This window comes from Puma concolor, chromosome C1 (genome assembly GCF_028749965.1).
Source record: "Puma concolor isolate L17-30 chromosome C1, mPumCon1.1.hap2, whole genome shotgun sequence".
NCBI lineage: Eukaryota > Metazoa > Chordata > Mammalia > Carnivora > Felidae > Puma > Puma concolor.
Window position 1 is genome coordinate 44,928,733 of NC_141674.1, and position 22,588 is coordinate 44,951,320.

At 50.3% G+C, this 22,588-nt stretch overlaps 1 long non-coding RNA gene across 1 annotated transcript; it reads right to left on the minus strand.

Annotated features, from left to right (window-relative positions):
• Window positions 1-6,539: 6,539 nt before the first annotated feature.
• Window positions 6,540-9,170, minus strand: LOC147578033 (uncharacterized). The gene is made up of 2 exons (XR_015254723.1): window positions 8,788-9,170; window positions 6,540-6,784 (listed from the first exon to the last, which is right to left on the minus strand). It is a non-coding gene; the product is annotated as an uncharacterized LOC147578033 (long non-coding RNA).
• Between the last annotated feature and the right edge of the window lie 13,418 nt (window positions 9,171-22,588).

Sequence of the window (22,588 nt, forward strand, 5' to 3'; positions counted from 1 at the left end):
AGAGGATCGGAAGCAGCCTCTACGCCGAGAGCAGAAGTGGGGCTCCAACTCACGAACCATGAGATCATGACCTGAGCCGAAGTCACTCAACCAAGAAAGCCACCCAGAAGCACCCCCCCCTTTATTTTTCCTTTTTATTTTTTTTAATTTATTTTTATTTTTATTTTTTTCAACGTTTGTTTATTTTTGGGACAGAGAGAGACAGAGCATGAACGGGGGAGGGGCAGAGAGAGAGGGAGACACAGAATCGGAACCAGGCTCCAGGCTCTGAGCCATCAGCCCAGAGCCCGACGCGGGGCTCGAACTCATGGACCGCGAGATCGTGACCTGGCTGAAGTCGGACGCTTAACCGACTGCGCCACCCAGGCGCCCCTATTTTTCCTTTTTAACACAGTAGCCAGATTTTGATTTCACAAAAACCTTCTTCTTGTGACCTTTTTCAAGAACCTGTCCTGTTCCTCTCCCGGGAAGCTCTGGGGGTGAAACCCTGCCCTGGGTTCCGCCCCGGGAGCCAGTGCCAGGGTTTCGAGCAGACCAGTGGGAAGACCGCGTCATATATTTTAGAAGAATCGCTCTGTGACGTCACGCAATCTTCCCAGGCACTCTGGGAGGTAGGGGGTTATAATCCCTGATTAAGCAGTTGTTTTTTCTTTTCTACATCAGGATAAAAATGGTGAAAATTTAGCTGGCAAGTGCTCCCGGGCCAAATGGTCTTCCCATCCTCAGCGGTGCTCATTCGTTGGGATAGCTCTGTCCCTCGGGCCACACGAGACACTGTTCGTTACTGTCTGTGACAGCTCTCCAGAGCCGTGCCTTACCTGGCACGGCACATCTCCAGATTCCCTAAGTGTACCCTTTCTTGGAGATCCAGGGTAAAACTTCCCTCCTCTGAGAAGCCCGTGCCCACCCCTCTAGGGTCCTGAACTCCTGCATCATTTAATTTTAAGGTCCGTTATGGCTTGTGGAAAGCAGAAAGTGCTGTGTCTCAGGGGAAAGGGTCCTGGACTTGGAAATAAGAAACCAGGGCTTTTTAATTTCTATCATCATCATCCTTGTCATCGTCACCATCATCATCCATATGATTACGAAGCTTTTACAAATGATGAAACCCAGATAACATCTGGAGTCTCAAATCTCCCAAGATAGGATCTCAAACCATTATTTCATGGCCTGTGGACACCTACTGTCCTTATGGTTTTGCAGATTTTCAAGGGGGCGGAGGTTTTCACGACCATCTCCGTCTTAGGTTTCTATGTTAGCATATGCTCCCTCTTCCCTCCAGTGTCTAGACCCAGGCACCAGATTCAAGACCTTTCTTCAAAAAAAAAAAAACCAAAAAAACACTTTTTTAAAAACGTTTATTTATATTTGAGGGAGAGACAGAGCATGAGCGGGGGAGGAGCAGAGAGAGAGGGAGACACAGAACCCGAAGCAGGCTCCAAGCCCTGAGGTGTCAGCACACAGCTGGACGCGGGACTCGACCCCATGAACCGTGAGATCGCAACCTGAGCTGAAGTCAGACGCTTAACCGACTGAGCCACCCAGGTGCCCCGGATTCAAGGCCTTTCTTGATGTCCATAAAGGAGCCTGCTTGCACCAGGCTACATGAGTGTAGATTTCACAGAAGACTTGGCTGTCACTCACTGGGGTCAAACAGCACAAACAGCAAACGACTTTGTATCAATGTAGCTACACCGCCTTTCTCCTATTTATTCTTTATACATTCATCTGCTCAGGCTGCCGTAACAAAATATCACAGGCTAAGTGGCTTGAACAAAGAAAATACTTTTCTTCCAGTTCCGGAGGCTGGAAATCCCAGACGAAAGTGCTGTCAAGTTTCCCTGTTCTGTTCTCTAGCCTGGCGTAGCTGCACCCTGGATGGCCTCGCTCACAGCCAAGGACCGCCCAGGGCACCCCTGCGCAAGATTCTGTGGACCCCGTCTGTGCAGTTCACCCCTTTCTGGTGCCCCACCTCACAAGTGCAGTTGCCTGAGCTTCCCTAAACTCTGATTTCTACCTTCCTAGCTCCTCAGAGCTACCCTGCTCTGCTCAGTTCTCTCTCTGCTCTGCAGGGGGGTGGGGGTGGGGGTGTGGATTATTCCCAGCCAGGGCAACAGTGGGGCTTACCTTGTGAACTCCCTTTCTAACGGGGATCTCAGTTTTATGTTGTCTGTTGTCCAGTCAATGCCAGAACACTGGTGCCCTTCTGTATTTTGTCCAGTTTTATGTTGATGTTGTTTTGACGGTGGGAGGGCACATCATCCCAGTGAGTCCAACGTCTCCTGGAGCGGAAGTCCCGTTCATTAGCAAGCAATGTAAAGTCATGGTAGCTTCTTTGCTACTGGGGTTTTCTTATCGAAAATTCAGTAGCGACCTGCTCAGCAGCTGGCATCACAGGGTCTTGCTGGTTCCTCTTGCCTTTATTCTTATTTTTTTTTCCCCATTGAGATTCTCTAGGAAGATCCAGAGAATCATGCAGAGAATTCGGGTCTCTATAGCTCTTGTCCTCAAAGTCATAGAAATTCTTAGAGGATAAAAGGGTTCCTCTTCCATTTAATGGAATCTGTTCTCTTTAAAAGGTGATTGTGGGGCGCTTGGGGGGCTCAGTCCATTAAGTGTCTGACTCCTGATTTCGGCTTAGGTCATGATCTCATGGTTCGTGGGTTCAGGCCCCACATTGGGCTCCGTGCTGACCATGCAGAGCATGCTTGGGATTCTCTCTCTCTCCCTCCCTAGTGCATTCTCTCTCTCTCTCAAAGTAAATAAATAAACTTAAAAAAAAAACAAAACGTGGTTGCAGGGGCGCCTGGGTGGCTCAGTCAGTTAAGCGTCCTACCTCGGCTCAGGTCACGATCTCATGGTTCGTGGGTTCGAGTCCCACTTCGGGCTCTGTGTTGACAGCTCAGGGTCTGGAGCCTGCTTCGGATTCTGTGTCTCCCTCCCCGCAGCTCCTCCCCTGTTCACACTCTGTGTGTCTCTCTCTCAAAATAAATAAAGATTAAAAAAAAATTTTTTTTAAAAAGGTGGTTGCCGTCATAGGAAGCAAAACAGTTTTTTTCCTGTTCTAATTTTTATTGTTCTTATTGTATTTGCAGCTAACTCGTCTCCATGCTTTTCACCCTGACCTCCCTCAAATCCTGTCTCTGCCTGTTGGCTCAGGAGGATCTTTCTAAAGCACAAACCTGGTCATGGTCTGATCACTTCTCTAATGGCTTTCCCTAGCATGCGAGACCCCACGTCCTCAATCGCCACAGAAGTCCTTTCACAAGCTGTTTCTTCCCACGTCCCTGAAGATAAGAGGTTTGTCTCTTATTATTCTGCACCTGCTCCCCCTCCCGCCCCCCACACGCACGTACACGAGTGTCCTGTAAAACCGGGATGTCTGTGGGTCTCAAAACACATACCAAGATGATTCTTTTTCTCTGTTCCTTTTCTCACGCTGGTCCCTCTGGGATGCCCCCCTCACTCCCAACTTCCCCATCTTTACCTGGCTACTCTCATTTATTAAGACTGGGTTCAGAAATAATTTCCTTCTGAAACGATTCACCGGTTCTGCCCTTCTGTAGCTGGGTCAGCTGCCTCCTCAGGGCTCCTACCGAGCTCCCTTTTTTCCGCCTACCCACACAGACTACGAGAGTAGGACGCTGTCCGTTTGGTCTCACCATTGCTCAGCTTAGAACCTGGCACTTCGTTTGCGTTAATTTGTGCTTCCATTTATCTATCCAATAAAGGCAATCATTGAGCACCGAGTATGGGCAGGGCCCTGTTCCAAAATCTCTGCCCTTTGGGAGTTTGTATTCTAGTGAGGAAGGAAAACAAATAGATACACAATATAATTTAGGAAGGGAAAAGTCTATGGAGAAAACAATAGGGGCGTCTGGGTGGCTCAGTCACTTGAGTGTCCGACTTCAGCTCGGGTCACGATCTCACGGTTCGTGAGTTCGAGCCCCGTGCCAGGCTCTGTGCGGACGGCTCGGAGCCTGGAGCCTGCTGCAGATTCTTTCTCCATCTCTCTCTTTGCCCTTCTGCTGCTCACACACTCTCTCTCAAATATAAATAAACATTAAAAAAAAAGAAGAAGGAAACATAAAGCAAAGTAAGAACCAAGCAAGCAATGGGGCTGCCGGTTTGGATGGAATGTCTCTCTGATGAGGTGACGATGTTTGAGCAGAGGCCTGAATGAAGCGAGGAAGGGCTATGCAGATACCTAGTGAAACACTGTTCTAGTAGAGAGAAGGAAGAGTGGGGAGTGGGAGTTTTCTAGGGGTGCTCAAGGAATGGCAGGCAGACTGGGGTGGCTGGAGCAGAGCAAGCAAGGAGGGAACGAGGCAGGTGAGGTCCCAGGCCAGAGGACCTTCTAGGCCAGTGCAAGAGCTTTAGATCCTTCCCACCCCCAGCCAAGGGTAGGAAAGCCACCGGGGTTTTTGCTGTTTTTTTTTTTTTTTTTTAACCTTTATTCATTTTTGAAAGACACAGAGACAGAGCACAAGCAGGGGTGGGACGAAGAGAGAAGGGGACACGGAATCCAAAGCAGGCTCCAGGCTTTGAGCTGTCAGCACAGAGCCCGATGCGGGGCTCGAACTCAAAAACTGCGAGATCATGACCTGAGCCGAGGTCGGACACCTAACTGACTCAGCCACCCAGGCACCTCAGAAAGCCACCAGGTGGCTGATGTTTTGAAAGACTCATGCTGGCTGCTTTGTCGAGAATACGCTGCAGAAGGGGCAGAGAGGGACCTGGGAGACCAGCTAGGAGGCAGCTCAGTGGCCAGGGCAAGAGAACATGGGGCTTGCAATGGTGTGTGAGCACTGGAATTGGACAGAACTGCTTACTGTCTCTTTGTGGAGTAAGGATCGCATGAAATTTCTTTATACCTGACTCTCCTGTGAGGCCGTAAGCTTTTGGAAGGCAAGGCCCGTGTCTGATTTATCTTTAAATTTTTTTTTTTTTCAACGTTTATTTATCTCTGGGACAGAGAGAGACAGAGCATGAACGGGGGAGGGTCAGAGAGAGAGGGAGACACAGAATCTGAAACAGGCTCCAGGCTCTGAGCCATCAGCCCAGAGCCTGACGCGGGGCTCGAACTCACGGACCGCGAGATCATGACCTGGCTGAAGTCGGACGCCCAACCGACTGCGCCACCCAGGCGCCCCTGATTTATCTTTATAGTCTGAGTATTCAGAACCAGGTCCGCTAAATAATCGGAGTACGATATTATTTTTAAAATCTTTTTCTTTCTTCTCTTTAAATACATGAGCTGCAGAGTGTGGCATAAATGGAGCAGAGGATGATTTTTTCCAGATGAGGAAACCGAGGTTCAGAGAGGTTGAATCTCCTCATTAAGGTGTCACAAGCCACAGAGTGATGAAGCCAGTCTTTAATCTAAGTCTGCTCGACCCCATAGCCCTTACCTTCTGCATTCCATGAACTAGGCTGGTGTGGGGGAGGGGTGCTGGGGAGCCACGGGAGAAAGAGGCTGGATGTGGGCCCCGGTCACGAGCAGCGAACCCCACCTGCATGACAGACAGGGCTCCTTTCAAGAACAAGGTTGGGAGATACTTCCCGGGCAGAAACGACGTGCTTTCGGTAAAAGCCTCTCTTTCCCGGCAGAGTCAGCATGCACCTGTGTGGCTGGGCTTTCTGATTCACACATGGGGGTTGCATTTTATTTTTCTATTTTTTGAAAATAAAAAGAGAATGTGAAGAAAAAGAAAAGCGAAGTCCCAGTTGCCAAGTCTGTTAACGACACACATAATGGTGTGTTAACACGGGTGATTATCGAGCTAGACAGCACCCAGCTTTCTGCCAAAACAAACCTTTCTGCTCAGCCGACCTGGGAATGCCTCCGCCAGAATGGGACAGAGCTAGGAGGGTGGACCGCCGGCTTCCACGGTCTGGAAACAATTACATGCCACGGCAATTGGCCAGCTGACCTTCTTATGGGCTCCGGTGGGAAGGACTGGAGCCCAGGTCTCTCATGAACCCTCCACAAGACCCCAGCTAGGTCTCTACCTGCTTCTGGATCTCAGTTTCTCCTCAAGGGCGTTGGATTAAATATACCTAAGGTCCATTGGGTTTAACCTCCTGTGGTCGTGCACGGCTTTCAAGGAGCGAGAGGACTAACCGGGCTCTGCACCCCTCGTGCGTGCAGGAAGGAGGGTCCTGTTTGTACAGCACAGCCAAGCTGGCACCTGCCCTGAGACCTTGGGCGTCACCTATGTCTCTGCTTTCTCACCTGTAAAATGGGCTTTCCTTCAAGGGCTGTTCGAGGATTAAATAAAATGCGAGATGGGAGGTACTTAGCACAGTGCCTGGCACATAGGAAGTCATCAACGAGCCTCCTTCCTTCCCTTATTCCCACTACGCCTGCCTTCCTTCCTGCCTCCCTTCATCTCCCCCCTCCGTTCTTTCTTCCTGCGTTTCCTTTATTCTCTTCCTCGGTTCCCACCCTACTTTCTCCTCTGCCCTTCCAGAAGAAAAATCTGTCTTGTATTATAACGCTGTCAGTTTATCTGCTTCGTTCGATTGCAATTACTCGCCTGCGGGGACCACGTGTGGGTCATCTTCTCATCCTGCCTATCTGCATGCATGGGGTAGGTTCTCGATAGGTGCGTGGGGAATCGGGGATTGACTTGAAGGAGTCTGAGGCAAGCCTGCCATCGCTGATTTCTTGGCTTTCTCATCCCTCTTTCTTCTGATGGACGCGTAAAAAGCATACAAGCTCACACTCTCGCTGGCTCGCAGGCATCGCTCTCCCTTCCCCAGGCCGTAAAACATTTCTATTCTGAAACGAAACAAAGGTAATGGAAACCAGAAAGCCATGTTTGGTGCGAGATTGAAAACACATGTGAAGAGTGAGGCTTCGAAATGATGAGTCTGCACAAGGCGACTGGCGGCGATCCCCTTTCTGTCCTGGTCGGAAGCGGGAGTGAGCCGATCTGCCGCAGCAGCCCGAACCGAACAGGGGCAGCCTCGGTTGTCAAGGCAACAGGCCCGGCACAGCCTTGGGCGTGTTTTGCCCCTGCAAGCATCACCTGGAGGGCACTGGGTGATACACATAATGCTTTCCTGGCCTTTGGGAACGTGGGGAAGGGATCTCGTTTAGGTTCTGAAATAGGTGCCTTTGCTCTTCTCTGCCTTGAAGAACGGTCGCTGTCACTTGTTGATTTGCTCCCGTTAAAAGATAAGCTTAGGCATATTAAACATTTTAAGAGTTTATTTCAGCAAAAATCGATTTGAATCAGGCAGCATCCAATCTAGCAGATGGAAAGGAGCTCCGAGGAGCTGGGCAAAATGAAAGCCTTTCGTAGGCGGAAAGGAACGGAACGGGGATGTTGTAACAGGCCACACGTGGACTGGTTGTTAGCAGGGTGATTTCCCTTAGGGGCCGGCTGGGGTCTATCAGGAGGGTCACCCAGCTAGTGCTGAGCAGGTGGTTCCTGATCGACTGGCTTCAGATTCCATTTCTGGGGGAGCCAAACCTGTAACTAAGCCTGGGTTTGGTGACATGGGGCTGAGCATAAGTGACTTCATTTTGGGCCTGTTGTCTTGTTTGTAACACTACTCTGAGATAAGCGTGCTAGCGACATTAGGTCAATAGCTGTTTTGCAGGGTCCTTTGGGGTATTCGTTTCTTCCCATTTTGCAGATGAGGCAACAGAGTCACCTCGCTGGTAAACGGGGGACTGAGAATAAAGTATTAATAATAGCCGTCCAATGTTGATTTCCCGTTTATTTGCTTACCGTGCGTCCATTCAATAGATGCTTACTGAGCACCGGCTGTGTGCGGGACATTGAGGGTTAGTTGGGGACAGGGCATTGCACAGGAGACATAAAATTTCTCTCCTTACAGTTGGCTGGCAAAGATGTGACCTGTGCGATGTTCAGGTTCATTGAGTACGACATAGAAGAAAGTCCAGGTTCCGCGAGCCCTTTGGGTCTGAGGCATTAGGGGAAGCTTAGGGGAAGCTCTTCTGGCGGGGGTGGGCGGGGGGTGACTTCAGGGGAAGGCCTGAAACATGAGTACGAGTTACCCCGGGCAAGTTGGGGTCAGACCTTCCAGCGAAGAGAAGATCTGCTGAAGGCAGAAAGGAACATGGTGTGCTCAAGGGAGCAAAAGAGGCTTGGAAGATGAGTTTCCATCCTTGATTTCACTTCATCCCCTCAACAACCCCGAAGACGGTAGTATTACCTTTTTTGAATAGATCAGAAAACAGATTAAGTGACTTGCCCAGTATCGGAATGAATTGAAACCCATTGGATTGACCCCTCATCCCGCACTTAGTTTGATTCTAAGACACGTGGTATTCTAAGGTCCCCGTGGTCTAGCCTTTGGAAAAGGCTACAAAAGTGGGGAGTGTGACAAAGAATGAGGCATCTTAGAATCCTGAGGCTCTGAGCTGCGGGGCCTCAGCCGCGCCAGCAGGGACGGCAGAAGCCCAAGCAATGGTTGAAGGGCTTCCGGCCATGGGCCTCTCCTGTATAGGGCAATGGAAGGTTCTGGGTGGCTATAGATGACAAGATCCCATCCCCGTTCCTGACACTGCCCTGGGGAGGCTCCAGACACCCTGGGAGTCTGGATCTGAAATTGTCTAAGGTCCTGTGTTTGTACATGCTGAAAACTCAGCCTAATTAGGCATTGTCTCTGCCGGGAAGCCTTCCCGGAGCACTCCAAGCCGGGTTTGACGTCCTTTCGTTTGTCCTCACATGTGCACCCACCCTTCTCTGCTCCCTGCCGTGGGCATTATTTTTCACCTTGAGCCACACTGTATTATGCATATCTACTCACTGGTCTGCCAACCACACTCGAACTCTTTGGAGGGTAGAGCTTCGGCCTGATTTGTCTTCGTGTCCCGGCCTGGCCAACAGCTCCCTGATGCTGGCTACTGCTGCAGGAACCCTCCATTTTCCGTCTCTGTCGGAGGGAGGGCCGCCTCCAGGAATTCACAAGCTAACTGGCGGCATTAGCCCCAGGGTGGTCAGCGCTGGAGATCGGATCAGCTGTGGGGAACACGCAGAACTGTTCATAGAACAGGCTTTGGTTTCTAGGAAAGAAGCCACCACAACTGCTTGCAGGTGGGCGATGTTGCCCACGTGGAGGGGTTCAGCCTCCCGCACAACATGACAGGACACGACACACGGGGAGGTGGAGCCCAGGCAGGAGGGGCTGGAGCTGGGGAGGCGGAGGTGCCTTCCCAAATGGTTCCCATCTGCTCCGTGCCAGGGGACGAAAATCACACTTAACCCCTTCCTGCCCACGCATTCATGCCAGAAACAGGCGCTGTGCACCCACTATGCGCCAGTTACTCTGCTCTAGGCCGGGGAAGGAGAAATGCAGCGAGGAGTCTATTTGGGGGGAGACAGGCACGAAAACAGATGGGAGGCAAAATGCTTTACAGGAGAGGGAAGATCTTCAGAAACCTCGAATTGAGGGTGAGTCCCTTTGGGAGCATGGGGACGGGGCAGAGGTGGAGGGATTTGTAGAAGAGATGCCATTTAAGCCGAGTCTTAGAAGATAAGTAGGGGCCGGAAGGTGAAGCAAGGCCTTCCCAGAAGGAGAAGGCACAGAAGCAAAGGCCCAGAGGGATGCGAGGGTGTGCCCCGTCTAGGGGCAGGGCCAAGTTGGTTGGTGTGGCAAGAACCTAGGGTGCTCTTGGGGGTGGGGGTGGAAGGAAGGAGGCCGGTGAGCCAGCACCTGGGTTTGGCCTCCGTGGAGTCACAAGCACAGTGTCTGAAACAGCGGGCAGGGGACACTGACTGCTGTGGGGGCAGGTGGCATTTGCTAATTCTTCCCACAGTCAGTCGATGCATCAGCCAAGCACGAGAGAGCCCAGTGGGCAGGGAGGGGAAGTCGCTGGGTCGGCGTAGGCATGGACAATGTGGCCAGGGCACCGCAGGAGCACGCAGGGCTGCGTACTGGGGGTGACCGGGCTCCTCTCTAGGCGGGGCTGGCATGCGATCCAATTAGAACGAGAGCCAAGCGCCACGTCTCCCCTCGGTGCTGCCCCTGCCTCCTCCAAGTGAGAAGCGGTAAAACGTGTTCTCAGGAGGGTAGACTAGGGAAAGAGGGGGCGGGGAGGCGAGGGCAGGGAGAAGGGCACCAGCGGGGTGGGAGGCTCTGTGGGCCTGTGGCCCATTGTCCCGGCTCCGAGAATCGTTGGGGGCCACCGGGAGCAGAGCTTCGGCGGCCTTGGCTCTCCGAGAGGCACCGTCAGCAACACCCAGGCCGCAGAGACATCGTCCCCGTTCGCATCTGGCACTTGTCCCAAACCCCAAGTCCCCCTTCCCTTGCAAATCCTCTCCCCTGCGCTGCGTGCTGGGAGGAGGGCTCCCTCTGGATTTGGAGCTCAGGCTGTGGGTTTCTTCATGACCCCCACCCTGCATCTGGCCCCGCGTTTGGAAGCCCGAGGTTGCTGTGTGTCTGAGGCCCTCTCGGTGACGCGAGCAGGCAAGGGGATCCAGACCGCGGCTTGTGTATATCTGCGTGCCTGGCCTCCAGCACGGGGCCAGTGCCGGAGATGAGAAACAGACAGCGATATGTTCACCTCTCTGAAAACAGGCGACGTGGGTGAGGACACATCGGAGGATCCGCCGGAGGGTGTGGCGGGGAGCAGCCAACCACCCATTCTTTTCCTGAGGGATTTTCAGTCCCTCCATTTCTCAGCGGACGTCTTCTTCTTCAGCCTTCTCGGGATGCTCCCGGGCTGGCTGCGGGCAAGTGTGTAGGCGCGACGATGTTCCTTTCCCACTTGCTCCATTAATTACAGGTTTGGTTATGGCCGTTGCGGGTTTACAGAAAGCTTGGGCAGGAAGACGGAGACAATTCCCCTGGACCACCCCCCCCACCCCCGACCCCCACACACTTTCCCGTGTTATTGCCATCTGGCACTGGCGTGGTACGTTTGTTACAACTGATGAACCAACAACGGTCCGTTCATATTAACTCAAGTCCACGGGCGATGTCGGAGCCCACACTTTGTGTTGTACAGCTCGGTGATTTTTGTACGTTTTGACAAGACGTCATGTAAGCACCATTATAATATCCTACAGAGTATCTTCACTGACCTGCCAATCCCCCGTGCTCCCCCAGCCCATCCTTCCCCAAGCCCTTGGCAATCACCGAGCTGCTTCCCGTCTCTATACGTTAGCCTTTTCCAGATTGCCTTATAATTGGGATCACGGAGCCTATGGCCTTTTCGGACTGGCTTCTTTCTCTTGGCAATAGGCATCTCAGGTTCCTCCACATCGTTTTGTGGCTTGATGGCTTATTTCTTTTCATCAGCCTTTGGTGCTGTGAGGGTCAGGATCCGGGCCATTCTAACAGGTGTGTGGGGGTCTTCCTCTTTTTTTACTGTCGCCTCTGAGGCCCCGGGGTTAGGTATCTGCTGTCCGTCAGGCACCCTTCACAGGGTATTTGTGTCTTCGTTTCATACACATGAACATTAAAAACCACGGAGATGACTTGGCTGAAGTCCTGCTGCTGAGCGACGGTTCCTTTGTTGGAACCCAGATGGGCCCGACTCCAAGTTCGCTGCTCCGATTTACTTCTTCAGGCTTCGTTGCACATTAAACACGCAAGAGAGACAGCATGCCATAATGCTACCTGTCCCTGCACCGTGTAACCTTGGGACAAGGAAAATCTTCCGGTTAAAAGGGATCTATAAAACCCATCCAAATGGCAGGAGGAGGGACTCACTTTGGCGTGGATAAACCATGACTGTGATCAAAATGCAAACTGGAAGCCCACCTGATTCAGCACCTATTTTTCCCAAGTGAAGAATCTGAAAAAAATTCTTTTTTGGTGGGGGGCGCCCGGGGGGCTCTGTCGGTTAAGCATCCGACTTCGGCTCAGGTCATGATCTCCCCATTTGTGACTTCGAGCTCCGTATCGGGCTCTGTCCCGACAGCTCAGAGCCTGGAGCCTGCTTCCGATTCTGCGTCTCCCCCTCTCTCTGTCCCTCCCCTGCTCGCGCGCTCTCTCTCTCTCTCTCCCTCTCAAAATTAAATAAAACATTAAAAAAAATTATTGTAAAGATTTTTTTAACATTCTTGTTTATTTTTGAGAGAGAGAGACAGAGCACAAGGGGGAGAAGGGCAGAGAGAGAGGGAGACACAGAATCTGAAGCCGGATCCAGGCTCCGAGCCGTCAGCACAGAGCCCGATGTGGGGCTCGAGCCCATAGACGGTGAGATCGTGACCTGAGCTGAAGTCGGACGCTTAACCGAAGGAGCCACCCAGGCGCCCCGAGGCTACATCTTTTATTGGGGCACTATTACTGGGTGTGTAGACGAGTGGCCTGAGACGTAGCGTCCTGGAACTGGAGAGCAGACCACGCGTGGGTGTTGCAAGCTTTCAGAGGGAGTTCAAACGCAGGATGCGTGCAGCCCAGGCCCACAAGGAAGAATGGTCTCCGCAGAGCGTGGTGATGGGCAATTGGTGAAGTGGAAACAAATGGGTCCCGGGGCAAGAAGGTCTGGCCACGGCACACGGGCTACATGCCAGGTTTTGTGCTGAATGCGGAAAGGACAGAAGAATAAGACCAGTGCATAAGGTGATGCTGTTTAGTAATCAGGAGTGTACATTATGGGGGTCACATATCATGAGCTTGGATTTCAATTCCATCACTTAATAGCTGTACGGCCATGGGCACATGGCAAATTTTCCAAGCCTCATGTACTCTAATTGTGGACTGGGCTCAGAGCCGTAGATTCTCCTAAGATTGTTGTATTAAATAAGACAATGCATGTAGAGCACTTAGCACGGCCCTGGTGGATAGAAACCTGTCATGATATTTTACTTATCAGTACTATAAGGAAGAGGGTCTGCCGTGCAGGGGCTCACAGCTGGCAGGGGACTAGGAGGCAGGCTGATTTAGTGTGGGGTGTCCCCAGGGCGAGGGGCAGGATAGGTTCTAGAACCTGGGCTGCAGCCGTGTCTTTACAGGTGCATAACGTGCCTCCGGCAGTGGCGTGCAAGGAACAGGAGGCAGGCAGAACGTCTCGTTCGGGGAGGGAGATCGACTGGCACTAAATCACACAGTGAATCAGCGAATGACCTAAGACAAGGACTCTGTCCTCCACGCCTTTGTCCCTGCAGCAACTTCTTGAAATGACTATCTCCCTGGTACTTTGTCATGTGCCTGCTAACCAGGTACCCACCATTCAAGACTCAGCTCAGGAGAGTTAAGCTGCTGGCTGAGAACAGGGCTTTGGAGTTGGACTGCTCTGTGGTCAAAGCAAGCTTTCCGCCTTACTGGCTCTGTGGTCTTTGGTGAACTGTATACCTTTTCTGGCCTCTAAAATAGGGCGAATGACGACAGTACCTACCTCTGAGGGCTATTGTGAGAATTACATCATATCATGTATGGAAGGGGCTGAAACGGGGACGTGCTTTGTTAATTGTGTCCTCCAAAACTTACGTTCAAGTCCTAACCTCCCTGAACTGTGAACTTACGTGTATGTATTTGGGAATAGGACCTTGACATTTAGGGCGTGTCCTAAATCCAATGACGGGTACCTTTACGAGAAGAAGAGACACACCGAGACAGAGAAGGAGGCCGTGTGAAGACAGAGGCAGAGATTGGGAGGGATACAGCTCCAAGGCCAGGAATGCCACAGATTCCTGGGAGCTGCCAGAAGCAAGGAGAGAGGCATGGAACAGATTCTCTCTCGGAGCCTGCAGACAGAACCCTGCTGACACCCCGAACTATGGGAGAATAAGTTTCTGTTTGAAGCTACTCGGTTTGGGGCAATTCCTTAAGGCAGCCCCCCCCACCCCGAAACTAACTTGCAAGGCAAGAACTCAGTAAATGGGGAGCATTAGCATTCTTATTATCTATGGAGCCTTGAAGGCTTTCTTTATACTCTGGGCAGAATTGACTCCCTCCCTCTTTTTTTAAAAAAATGTCTATTTATTTGTGTGTGTGTGTGTGAGAGAGAGTGAGAGCGAGAGTGAGTAGGAGAGAGGCAGAGAGAGAAGGAGAGAGAGAATCCCAAGCAGGCTCTGCGCTGTCAGCTCAGAGCCCGATTTGGGGCTCAAACTCACCGTGAGATCATGACCTGAGCTGAAATCAACAGTGAGTCACTCAAATGGCTGAGCCACCCAGGCGCCCCCGACTTTTTCCATCTTGATGCCCCGGCACGGCCAGTGCATTGCTGACACTCTTTAGGGGAGTGATTTGCTTATAGATTTATCTCTGCCATTGTACTTTGAATCCTTTGAGGGCAAGAACCTGTCTGGCTCGTATTTGCACCTCCAGTGCCCAGCACAGGGCCTGGCAGGAGAAGGCACTTAGTAAAGATTGGACAAGAATCCTGGTTTTCTGGCTCCCTGTTGGCACCCAGTCCCCGTCACCTCTTGTCTCGACGGGATGCTCCGCGATCAAATGCAGGGCCATCTTGTACCCCTCCCCCTGCCCTTCCCGCGCATCTGGCTGAATTAGGTGTGAATGAATCAAAAACATAAGGATCCCATTTGCTCCCCCCCCCCCCGCTTCTTTTTAAGCCTCATGCATTTAGAATTAATCAGCCAAGCATGACTGAGAGTTTTGACAAACCCAAAATATTAGGGAAAGAGTTCAAGATGTTTTGATGGTCCTCAGTGCAAAGGTGGGGAGGCCATTGGCTCAACCATTTGTTCTATTTGAGGCCAGTGTAGGTTTGACTAACGGCAGCCTGTGTTGGCCTTCAGGGTGAAGGCTGGAGATGCAGCCCCCCACCCCTCCGCACCCCCAGGGATACTTGGCCCCAGGATGCATGCTGCCCGGGCCACAGCCGGTACCAGATGTACCAGAAAGAGCACTGAGAGTCTGCCTGATGTCAGAGCTGCTCCCTTGGCTCAGGACTGGGTCCTAAATGCTGTAGCCCTGGGCAAGTCTGACACCGCCCTCTGCTCCTAGGGCTTTAAGTTTCAGTTCTGGAAGGCCATGATGACAGGTGTGATGCAGAGACTGTTGAACAGCTAGGCCTTGCTGGAGGTGAGAGTCAAGAGGTCAAATGACTTAAAAATTGATGCGTGGCCTCTCTCCAAGCAAACCAACGAGTCACTTTTTATTCCTTATTGCAAAAATAATAACTGCTTTTGTGTGTGTGTGTGTGTGTGTGTGTGTGTGTGTGTGTAAAATAATCATATAGAGAACTATTCATAAGGGGAAAAAAGCTCACTTACAACTCATCCTTGCAGAGATACCCATCATTAGCCCTTTATTAAATACCCTCCAGACATTTTTCTGTGTACGTAAATGTACATATTGCATATGAGCGATCGTATTGTGCGCTGGTCAGTTCCTGGAATATAAATGATGTGCCCCGAACTGAGTAGAGGGCTACTCTAATTATATGTATAAACATCTGACTTTTAAAATGAAATCGGAACAAAAATTGGGACCAGAATGTCATGCTTTTCCCACCCTGAGTGTGTGGCCACTTATCCTTCAGATTTTTAGTTTCAATGTCATTTCCTTGGAAGCTTTCTTCACTGATCTAGGCCGGGTCCCCTACTCCCCATTGCCACAGTACCCTGCATTCATATCATGATGTATCGTGATGCAGTTAGACCTAAACATCTCCATGTATCATTTCTGTCTCCCAGACAGACTGTGACTTGATCAAGGGTGAAGCAGTGACTACCTTGAGCCATGACATTGCCCACCATTCCTCTCCAATCCTACCCCTGGCTCAGTCCGCGGTCCCTGAATTCCTGGGGTGGAGGCAAAGCCGGGAGCCCTTCAAAATGGACCTTGCTCCATTCACACCTAAGCATCCCTGTGAATATCTTAGTCTATCCCAAAGGAACCTGCTGCCACTTAAACCTAGCAATCGTATCCCAAAGGAGAGAGAAGCGGCAAACCTTTTGGAATTCTATTTGATACTGGCTCAAGCTAGAGCTAGAGATTCAGAACTGCACTGTGTCTCACTCACCATTTAAAATAGGGTAGGGGGAGGTCTTCTGTAGGTCAGATAGTAGAGATCTCACCTGAGTACCCTCCACAGAAGGACAACGGGGCACAAAATCTCCTTGTTATTATTCTCCCAGTCTGGATGCCTCGCTGGGATGGATATCTTTGGTAACCGATGGAAATCTCACACGGCACAGAAACTATTAATATTCACCAGTCACACAAAAACAAACAAGAAAAAATCAAAAGCAATACTACATTTTCGAGGACAGCTAGAGACCCTATCACAACCATCAAAGACTTGAAAAAGTATAGGCAGGGTCTTCCTGGCACCTCCCCACTTAATTTTTTCACTTGCCAGAGTCAAAGTATCCTCAAAGTGATCACGGTTTATTTTAAATTAGATTAGGTGGAGACACCAACTGTGGCCGCGGTTTCAGATGTGTCTCCTTTTGGAAATAAGCAATATGGCCCCTGACTTTGGCTATATAGCTACTGAGAGGGCAAATGCATTTTCTTCCATCCGGAGTCACAGTGAACATTAGAGGCAATTTGCTCTCATCTAGTAGGGAGAGCAGTATTATAATTACTATCCTAATTCAGGGATTTGTAACTGTAGATCTGTGCTATAGTCTACTCTACAGGATCTTTTTCTTTTTTTAATTTTTTAACGTTGATTTATTTTTGAGAGAGACAGAGATAGCATGTGAGTGGGTTAGGGGCAGAGAAAGAGGGAGACCCAGAATCCAAAGCAGGCTCCAGGCTCCGAGGTGTCAGCCCAGAGCCCGACGCGGGGCTCGAACACACGAGCTGTGAGATCATGACCTGAGCTGAAGTCGGACGCTCAACCAATGGAGCCACCCAGCTGCCCCTGTTCTACAGGATCTTAATGGCCTCACCATCTTAGAGGATATCATGCTCGTTCAGTAGCTTCATGACACCATGCAGTGATGGCGTTCAAGACATACTACCCCAAAATACGGCACCTTGACATATCGACTATCTTGAGCTGAAGGAGTTTGGGTAAACAGCAGAAGGAGGGGGGTCACTCTGATTTTCCCCATCACCCTTCTTCTCTGAAACAGATCATACAACTCCCATGTGAAAGGTATTCTCCCTGTACCAGGAAGAAGGAAGACATTCCTATTACCAGGGACGGGGAATTGGGAGCTAAGAAATTTGTACAATTAACCCTTATTGAACTAATCTTGATCTTCCCAGTTACCTCTCCACCATTTACTACTCTTAAACTAAACCCCCTTGTCTTATCATTTCTTCACAAATTTATTGGTTTTTACTTTTGTCTAAGAAGTAGAGAAGCTCTACTTCTCTACTGAGGAAGAGCCCTCTGCAGAAGGCTGAGGAAAATTCCCCCTGCCCATACAGTAAATTGGACCTAGGCATAGAAGATTCCCTAGATGTATGGCAAGATGCCTGTGTGCAGAAGGTAAGTTATACATCCTGTGAAATGGAGTTCCTGTGTAGTCCCAGTGATCTGGAGTTAGCAAACTTTCTCTGTTAAGGGTGAGGTAGGAAACAATTTTAGACCATGCTCTGGGTCTGTGGTCTCTCTTGCAGCTACTCAAACCTGTGGTTGAGGTGAGAAAACAGCTGTAGACTGCACACAAACTGGTGAGTGTGGCTGTGCTCCAACAAAATTTTATTATTTAAAAAAATTTCTTTTAATACTTACTTTTGAAGGAGAGAGAGACAGAGCGTGAGTGGGGGAGGGGCAGAGAGAGAGAGGGAGACACAGAATCTGAGGCAGTCTCCAGGCTCTGAGCCATCAGCACAGAGCCCAATGCAGGGCTCGAACCCACGAACTGTGAGACTGTGACCTGAGCTGAAGTCGGACACTCAACCGACTGAGCCACCCAGGCATCCCCCAAATTTTACTTATAAAAATAGGCTATGGACTTGACTTGGCATACACGCCTCAGTGTACAGACCCCTGATCTGGAGCATATCTGATATCTCCTCCGAAGCCACGACGGACTGTGTTGTTTTCCCTTCCACCACGAAGGAGGCATGATGCTAAGTGAGTCTTTTAGAAATTTGGAATCGGTTGATACTACATTTGGGTGTATGGCTCTCCCCCATTTGCCGGGTGTCCTGAAAAAATGGCGGCTTTAGGAGAGACCCAGATTAAAAGCAGTCAGAGTGGCTCTTCACTCAACCCTTCTGATGTACAGATACCACAGGGCTTGATGCATCTGCGGTAATTTTAGATGCTGCATGGTCTGGTCACGTGAGAACACCATCCCAATACTCTTACCTTCTTGAGCCTTCTGACCCCTCCTCAGTACTCCACTCAAGCAGTTTTAATACCTCTTCCTCATTTACTATAGACCAAGTTTGTGTCCAAGTTTCAAAGGGCCATTCCAACTGCCATGGAGGCTCCCTGCCTTGCACAGCACATCTTGACTAGACAGTTGGTTAACCGAGCTCTCATTTTCTTTTCATCTGACTTCCAAACCTGGTAACCACAGCTAGCCAAATCTATAATTCCTTTAATCGTTGCTGCCCTCCTACCACTCAATGCTTCACTTCCTTCCAATACACCTCAGTCTTAGTACTGCTGGGAGCTACCCAGCAGTGGCCACCAGCAATGGGTTCCTTATCACCATTTGACCCGTGAGTACATTTGGTTCCAGAATCCCATCTGGAAAGTCTGCATTCCAGAACAACTTCTTACAGCAACCCTATCGGATTAGGTTACCCCACAAATGGGTTCAGAGACAAGAGCCTGTGGGCAGGTTGCTGATCTTGCGGTGTGATTCCAGGTGGAAATGGGTGGGGATCTGGGAAGAGGAAAACAGGGAAGGAGAGAAAGCCAATATTAGGTTGTCTTGTCGAGTTGATCACTACTGTGGGGGGCTGGGGCTCTCCCACGGGGACCCTCCGAGAACTTCAGAATGGTCCACCCAAGGGAGGGAAAAGGAAGGCACTGCCTATTGTCTCCATGGGTTGCCCCATGGAGTGCTGATCCCCTCTTATTTCAGGGGTTCGCCTGTGACTGACAACTGCGTGGGCCCCTGTGGGCATCTCCTATACCGAGAACCCTCGGGGCAAAAGGAAAAGCCCAAGATAGATGGTGCAGCTGAGGCAATCGGCTGTCGGGCTACACACACCTGCGGGTGCGTTGCCACAGTAACAGGTGGACTGGAAGAGAGGGTGTGGGGTAAGCACAAGAGGTCCTGGGCACACCGCACATGGCTCGTGGACTGTTCCATTCCGAGGTTCCTGTCACTGCTATCGTCTGCCTCCCCCCTGCCCCCCACCAAACCCCAAGGGCCCGATAGGTACAGTGAAAGCAAGCAAGCAGTGGACAAATTATTAGGACAGTCGCTGGTTTTCTGTCATGCCCTCCATTCTCCAGGGGACCTTAAAGGGCAGGGACATGCCATACTGAAGATTTGGATATGGCAACAGGTGAGAGGTAACAGATTGCAAATTTGGGTGGTTATTTTCCAGGATGTGGTACGTATTCTGAGCTGGCGACTCTAGATTTAGGAACGAAGAGGCAGAGGCGGGGTGGGGCCTCTTATGACTGGACCCAAACCATAGATGCTCAAAATACTGCCCCTTCACTTGTGGCTCTGTGGTTGCTGAACCCCAGCAAGCGCCCGAGGGAACAACGATCTCACCAGGGAAGACAGTCATTCTCCTGCCGAACTGGAAATTATGGGGGACTCCCTGGCCACCTTGGATTTCTGGAACCCTGAGGCAAACGAAGGAAAACAGTTTGACTTGCGTGTTTGATTCTAACCATTGAGGAGAAGGGTTCTGGCTCACGGTGAGGACAGTGAGGAGTAGGAAACCATTGCCCTGGTCTCGTCATATTACTATGTTCCGGCAGCAAAGTTTACAAAACGCTGTCAGACAATGAAGGCCTGAGATGTGCTGGAATGTGAAGCGTGGGGTCACCTCATTGGAGAAGACCCCTGGCACGTTGTGGTCCTGGCAGAAGGCTGGGGAAATGTGTATCGCATTGTGGACGACGGGAGACCTCATTGTGTTAGCTCTGGATCCGTACCCACTCGTGTAAGAGGAACTGTGTTCCTTACCTCCCTTTTCTGGCTCCGTGGGGAAGGGGGCTCTCTGGGACTGAGTAGGGTGGGGGTGGGAGTGAAGCCTTCCTCTTTTTGTTCCTTTGTCTTCTTTGGGTCTCCACTTCCCACAAGTTCCGCTCCTCAGACTGGAGTTTAAAAAAATTTTTGTTTTTAACATTTTTATTTATTTTTGAGAGACAGAGATAGAGAGTGAGCAGGGGAGGGGCAGACAGAGAGGGAGACACAGAATCCAAAGCAGGCTCCAGGCTCTGAGCTGTCAGCACAGAGCCCGACGCGGGGCTCGAACCCACAAACCGCGAGATCATGACCTGAGCCGAAGTCTGACGCTTAACCGACTGAACCACCCAGGCGCCCCCAGACTGGGGTTTATATGCTCCCAGGCCACACGTGGTCATATGCTGGAAGACATAAGGCCATCTGCTGGGTATTCATTCCGCTTAAAGAGTTGGGGAAAAGAGTATTATTTTAAAAAATAGGAGAGCCAAAATTATACAATGAAGGAGAATGCAAAGCCCGCGTGGTTTTTTTTTTCTTAAAGCAGAAAAGATGAAATTTCAAATAATTTTGTGTTTGGAGGAGGCTGCTTTGGACTTTAGTTCTTCCCTCGGCTTCCCCGTAAGCCCATCTATACGCTGGCCTATCATTTGGAAAACTTTCAGGGAAAGGGTTGCACAGTGTCGATGTACGATACTGAGGCATGGCCTATCTCTGCAGGCTTCTCCCCCGAAACGTCCCACATTTCCTGAGCTTAGGTCACACAACTGCTTCCTTTCCCCAAGTGCACCACTGACTTTCACACTGCTCTGCTTTTGCATGCTCTCTTAGAGGTCTTTTTCTTTCAGGCAGAAGACCTTTAATTGTTTTTTAATGTTTATTTATTTTTGAGAGAGAGAGAAAGAGAGAGGCAGACACAGAAATCTGAAGCCGGCTCCAGGCTCCGAGCTGTCCGCACAGAGCTGGATGTGGGGCTTGAACTCGTGAACCAGGAGATCACAACTGGAGCCTAAGTCTGAAGGTTAACCTGCTGAGCCATCCAGGCGCCCCTTAGGCAGGATGGATAATATTCAGGATCCAGCTTTGTGCCCAGTTCTCCAAAGCTTTGTCTCATACCGCCCCCTCCCCCAAAGTCAAGGTCCTAGTCAAGTGAATAGTTTTTTCAAATACCTCACTTATAATACTTAACACCCAACCCGCCCTTGTTTCTAGATGATCGCTTGTGACTGTTGGCCAGTATGTGATTGTTTACGTGACCGTGAGGTCGTTCGAGATGGGTACGAATCTAAGCCCACGACTATTTCCCTAGCACAGGGCACCCTGCCTGGCAAAGACTCTCAAGCACATCTAAAGACATTGTTGCTAAGTAACTGAATGAATGGATGGGGGGATGCGCCATTGGGACCCAGCGCTGTGTTGAATGCCAAGCCTCTAGAACTTCATTCTCTGCTGACTGTGCTGGTGCTGGTGTTTCTGGTCCCATAAACAGCTGCCCCGTTTAAATTATTTGCTCTTTACTATTATTTTTTTCTAAGCCCCAAAGACCTCTGAGGCACAATAACCTCTTCTCCTGCGTGAGATTTACTAGTCATCAATTCCTGACCATGGGCCATTTCCTTTGTCAAGGGGAGAAAGTGATTCCCTGCAGTCTTCTGAATTTACAAAGAAAAGCTGTCCAGATGTGTCTGGCCTACCTCTCCCTCACAGCCCCCCTAATTTTCCCTCCAAATGAAATTCATTCCTGGGGAGGGGAGAGAGGAAGGATTAGGGAGTCCACAGGCAGCTTCTTTCAAGCTTTGGGGGAGGGCAGATGGTTCCTGTCAGTGTTTTCTTTACATGCAGATTTTCTTCCTTAAGGCAAAATGCAGCCTGTGAATACCCGGGCTGGCTTTGTATCCAGCCCTGGTGGGGGACTGGTCCTCCCCAGGTGGAGTCAGTCCATGGTCCGGAGAGACCTGAATGTTCAAAAAATGTGCCAGGATGGAAAACGTATGCCCAGCCTCCTGTCTGGGCTGAGTTCTTGTTTCTTACGGTGAGTCACTCTAGGAGCTCCGTAAGTTCTGGAATAGCCAGGTGGGGCACCGCAGAAGAATTAGGATTTAAGTTTTGCCTTTTAAAAGGGGGGTGGTTTTTTTTGTTTAAAAAACATTTTTTTTTCAACGTTTATTTATTTTTGGGACAGAGAGAGACAGAGCATGAACGGGGGAGGGGCAGAGAGAGAGGGAGACACAGAATCGGAAACAGGCTCCAGGCTCTGAGCCATCAGCCCAGAGCCCGACGCGGGGCTCGAACTCCCGGACCGCGAGATCATGACCTGGCTGAAGTCGGACGCTTAACCGACTGCGCCACCCAGGCGCCCCAAAAGGGGGGTGGTTTATTGGGAGGGAGAGGACAGACAGAGGTGAACATTCTAGGCCCCGCAAAATAATGTGCTTATGGTGGTGACAGTTTGGTAAATTAATTTCAATCCAGTAAATATTTGTTGAGTAGCTAGTGTTAAAAAATGATTAAAGATGATAACGTAGGTGATGCAAACGTTATTTATTTATTTCTTTATTAAAAAAAATTTTTTTGCATTTATTTATTTTTGAGAGACAGAGCATGAGCAGGGGAGGGGCAGAGAGAGA